General features: G+C 34.5%; 1 pseudogene; it reads right to left on the bottom strand.

Moving 5' to 3' along the window:
- Nucleotides 1–894: 894 nt before the first annotated feature.
- Nucleotides 895–5,653, bottom strand: LOC120084821 (annotated as a pseudogene).
- Between the last annotated feature and the right edge of the window lie 47 nt (nucleotides 5,654–5,700).

Genomic DNA, 5,700 nt, shown 5'->3' with positions numbered 1-5,700 from the left:
AGGTAGTAGCATCAAACGTAGGGCAGCATTGCAACACTTCCCCAAGCGTCATGACACTCAGAAGTTAAATCAATGCAAGCATTGCAACACACCTCTACGCTCGACATTCAACGCTATAAAACAATGCACTTAGCATTGCAACGCCCTCTTTTATTCATTGCAACACTACAATAATTGAAATTTGATGAATTTTTCTGACATACTGATTTATTAAATTTCTTGTATGCAAAATCATTCTAGCCTATGCATAATTGAGTGATTAAGTTGCACATATTAGGATCGCATGTTTAAGGTCTAGACTTTTTATAGCCAAATCCATGTATGCCCTAGTATAATCTTCCCAAATAAATCGCGCTATAAGATGTGGCTTTTCGGCTGGTAATGTGTTCAACAATTGAATCCTTTACTTAATTCTTTTCAGTTTTAACTCGTAGGTCGCTGAAAAGGAAAAGTTTAAAACTGATTTAGGGCTAATTTAGATTGTTATCAAAATTTGCTAATTGAGCTATTGGAATTTCTAATAGGTTGAAGGGTTCACATAATTGGATGAACTAACTAGTAACTAATGATAGAAAATAAAAAGCATGCAAACTAATCCCAAAACTTTCCATTAATTTGATTCAATCTCTTTTCTATTCTAACCTTTATTTATTATTCTCCTTTGTTTGGCCTTTAATTTATTTTGCAAATAAAATCTAAATAACCAAAACCCTTTTCTTTACTTGGAATTCATTTATCGATCTAAGCTAATTCAACAGTCTCCTTGTGGATTTGATTCCAGTCTTATCACTTTGCTATATTTTTTGTTTAAGTCGCGGGTCGGTGAAAATAAATTATCTTTGCTCGAGTTGGGGGTACTTAGGACATGCTAGTCTCGGAGTCCAAATAATAGTCTTATACATCAGATTCTTTCACTTGTCTCTCTCTCCCAACTTGTTCGTCTAATTCAAGTTGAGCTTTCTTGAGTACTTCTTGATTGTTGAGAAGTAAAGAAAGAGCTCATATCATTGTTACCACTGTAGTGTCAAAACCTGCCAATATGAGAGATTACACAAGCTTCAACCAATTTTAATTAGTAAAAGGGCATGGGAAAGTCTTTGAAACGTAGGACTTAAAATAATCTACATATAAAATCCTATAATTTTAAATTAATACTTTTGGACGTTAATTAATATGCTATCCTAATAGAAACCGAATGATGCAGGTGTGTCATCAAATTTTTAATAAATTAGCTACCACATCAATTTTATTTCATCCTTTTAATGGAAAAACTATTCTAAGAGTATTCTTTGAGATAATTTCAGTTCCATAAAATTTAAAATGAAAAAAGTTCAAAGTCTAAAGGTCAAGCTTAATTATATTACATCAATCCTAAATTGAAGAGTATTTTCTATAATTTAATCATTTATTAATAACTTGGATAAATGTAAAATTTACATTAGAAAAAAATCAATTATTCAAAAGCATTTTTTTATTATTAAATGTCTTATAAAAAAAAGGTACTTAGGGTTAAATTCTTTGGACTTAGAAAACCTATTCATTTCAAATATAACTTTTATGAAATTATAAAAAAGGGTCACCCCAAAGTAAATGATAACTCTGTATATTGTTTTATACATCCAATAGCTATTAGGTGATATAGTACTAATATGTGTGACCTTTTTTGAATAATTTTTTAACAAACAAACACTTTTTTTGCGATGCACCTCGTAAGATACAACTATTTTTTGTACAAAGCAGTCTAATCATACACACATATATATATGTGCATATGTATATATGTGCATATGCATGTATATATATATATACATGTACATATGTGCATGTGTATATATATACATGTGTACATGTCCATATGTGCACCTATATATATGTGTGAATATATGTGTATATATATATATATGAACATATTTGTACATATGTGTGTGTCAAAATTGTTTCTGAAGAGAGGTAAAAAGAATTGACGATGCGATAAACTATATTGAGTGCCTGTGATGCACAAAAATGAATACATTTTATGATGCATTTAAATATTTTTGTTTTTTTTTAAAAAAAATAAAACACAAAACTTGATTTTTTTTTTTTTAAAAAAAACAGTATACATACCAAACACGTAGACTTGATAACTGTATTGGCATCATAGGTTGAAAGTTGTTTGCCATCATCTTTAACGGCTGAAAGCATCACATCCATCAAGTCATGCGCCTCAAAATTCCTATTTTGTTGATGCTCTTGAAGCCATTTATCAAACACCTGTCTTCTTCATGGCCTTCTCATGTCCTCCCAAATCTAACCACTTTAGAAATGGAAACGAATCTGAAGGAATAAACACTACAAACAATTCAAATAAATCCCTCAACGCCTTTCGATAATCTTCATTACCACTACCACTTCCATCCATTGCCGTTGAGAATTGCTTTCCAACCACTATCCTGAATATGATGTTTAGGATAATATCTCCAAACCACGTCTTCATCTCCACCAACACTTTCTTCTCCTTATTATTTTTGTTTTTGACACATAGCTCATATAGCTTCTTAACTGAACTTTGAACCTCCGATATTCTAACGTGTTGGAGCTGCTCGAGACGATGGTTTGTGAAGAGTTCCATTGTGGTTATTTTGCGAACATAACGCCAGTGTGAACCGTAGGGGCTTAGCCCTATCATGGCACAGTCATAACCAAGCAGCTTTGAAGATTCAAGCTTTGGACGAGAGGTAAAGGTTCTATCGTTTGTAGTAAAACACTCTTTTGCTATTTCCCAACTACTTACGATCAAGGCTCTCTTCATACCCAATTTCAAAGTAAAGATGGGGCCATAGGTATCACCTAATCTTGCAAAGGTTATGTGAGCCGTTCTTTTGCACATAGCAAATGGAGGTGACCGATCGATGGCCAACTGCCAGCAGGTTCAGGTGGGAGTCGGTTTTGATGACCTTTAAGGACTCTTTGTAGATATGTTGAAGATAACATGAAGAAAGAAGAGAAGACCAAAGATTCCGGACACCATGGCGGCAGATGAAGAGAGTTGGAAATTTCCTTGTTTGTGAAATGAATGCTCCGAGTTTGGGAAACATGGGGTATATGTTATATGTAAAGAAAAGTAATAAAATGAAGAGAAAAACTTCCATGCTCCCTTTGATGCACTAATTTAGGTACATCTCAAGTGTAATTCCATAAAATATTACCATGTGACTTTTTTTTTAAAGAATAATTTTTTTATAATTACTCTCTTGAATGGTAAAGAAGTGGGGATCCTATATGTTAGATGCAACCCAAGCTCCACCTAATCATTGCTCTAAAATGTATCAAAAGCCACGCTAATTTTTATAAAAAGAAACTTGGGTGAAACCCGTATAGAACCAATAAAAAAATTGTCATGTGGTTATTAATGTTTTCTAAAAAAATTATTAAAAATAATTATTTTTCGTGTGTAGAAAAAAAGAAATATGGACTTAGACTGCACCTTTGCATCTCACTCAAATTGTTCAGTTATAATGTCGTAACTTGATAAACTCTTTCATTATAATTTTTATTTTTTTATTTTTTTTTAGTTTTTATCATTCAGATGTAAGATGAATAAAAATAAATACATCTTGAAAAGTACTTTAAGAAAATTTTATAGAAAGTTGATCAATGGCTATATTTATTTTTATTTATTTTTAATTATTTTTACAAAGATAGCCATCGACTTGGCACATTCATGATATTAATATTTTTATAGCTTTTCTTGTATTGGTCCATGGTAGTTGTTCGCATGAGATTTCAAGAGAAATTTATTTCGTGGAACTTTTTGTATTTGTATTAATTTTATGGAAAGTAAATACAATCTCTACTATATAGTATTTTGACGCTTTGAAAATAAATTATAATCTTTAAACTAGTTGATCTTCTTGAACAATTGGCCTTTAGGCTTGTTGATCTTCTTGGGTGATCGGCCTTTGGTCTTGTTGATCTCCTTGGATGATCGGCCTGGGCTTGTTGATCTCCTTGGATGATCGGCTTTTGGGCTTGTTGATCTTCTTGGATGATCGACATTTGGGCTTGATGATCTTCTTGGACGATTGGCCTTTGGGCTTGTTGATCTTCTTAGATGATCGACCTTTGGGCTTGTTGATCTTCTTGGATGATCGGCCTTCATGTTGTCGATCTTCTTGGAGGATTTAGTGTTCGCACGAGGCTTTCGAAGAAACTTGTTTCGTGTAGTTGAATTTGAGTTGGTGTTGATGTTGAAGTTAGTTTGATGCGATGTGGTTCGATCTATGAATGTATTCTCTTTGGGCTCTCTGAATGTAGAATTGCCTGTATCTTCAAAGGACTTCAGTCTCTGCTTGCATCTTCGAAGGACTTCAGTCTTCAGAATGAAGACTTGGTTAGCTTCAGGAGTCAAAGAGTATTATAGAGAATTCCCTCTAAGCTTTTTGGAATGCAGAATTGCTGACCTCTCCAAATGAGGATAACTTCTCTATTTATAGGGTTCATAGATGGACTGCATGGGCTTGGGCTTGGTTGGTCCATATACCTGGCTTTTGGGCCCAATTAGTTGGATTTGAGCTTAATTTGACATTTGGGTCCAATTCAGTCCATTTTATGGCTTAGTTAGACTTTAACCCATACAATAATATCAAATTGGGTCAAATTAATCTATATGATTCAACGGTTAGGATGAAACAACGTGTCAGAAGAGATTTTAATTGAATTGTATAAAAATAGCAAATTGCCGTTACTAGTTAGCATTGATTTATCGAGCTATTTATCAATTTAACTCAATTCTTCTTTGCAGAAGGCATCTTCAGAATTCGTATCCTTCAGCATGAAGCAGACCTTCAATTGTGAACGTGACCTAATGACCTGATGCACTAGTGCGGAACGCTACGTATAGGAGTCAATATACTTTTCTTTGCTGTTCCGGTTGGGCTGTCAGCAATTTCGGTAGCTGAAATAAGTTGCTTCTCTAGGCCAAGGTGTACTTCCAATCATATCTGCCACATTCAGAGTCAGGGAATGGAGTTAACCTCTCTTGTCTTTCTTTAAGAGTTATGGACGAACTTCTCTACCCTCATTGTGCCTTTTTTTGAATTTTGTGTTGCTTTCCTTTGGGTATAGCATTATTTGTGGGGTCACAATAGACGACAGCATAATTACTTTTGTGTAGCACTATTCCAATCTTTTCAGTGCCCCTTGGATTCATTTGCTTTTGTATTTTCTCCCTATATTGGGAACTAGGGAAATCTTTATTGCCCCTGTGGGCGTATGCTGCTCAGCTCCATATCATAGACGCCTGCTGTCGGGGCCCAACCCCTCACTCAATATTGTTACGAGCTTTCATCCCTTATAGGATGTACAAAAGCTCCCATGCATGCCTTGAGTGCACATTTCCAACTGCAGATAATTCAATGAGTCTTTGCATCAGACTCAAATGCTCCCATTCGGTTGATGTAATTTAATGACTGTTTCTCCGCTTCCATGTTTGGTGTTTGTCAGCTCCATCATTTTCTCAACAATTGCTTGTACTGTGAGAAGCTAGAAACTCCCTTTCTAGCTATTCCAACTTCATCACCTTCTGGCCCAAATCAGTATACCAATGAAAGCATTTCCTTTCAAGGATGGAACGAACTGCTTGATTAGGCTGGTCTCCTTTGGTTCCTTGCATTTTCACAGGTTTTCAATGAATTGTGAACATGATGTTTTGGATTGCTT

The sequence above is a fragment of the Benincasa hispida genome, chromosome 9, assembly GCF_009727055.1.
Source record: "Benincasa hispida cultivar B227 chromosome 9, ASM972705v1, whole genome shotgun sequence".
In the NCBI taxonomy this organism is placed as follows: domain Eukaryota; kingdom Viridiplantae; phylum Streptophyta; class Magnoliopsida; order Cucurbitales; family Cucurbitaceae; genus Benincasa; species Benincasa hispida.
This window is presented reverse-complemented; position numbering and strand designations above follow the sequence as displayed.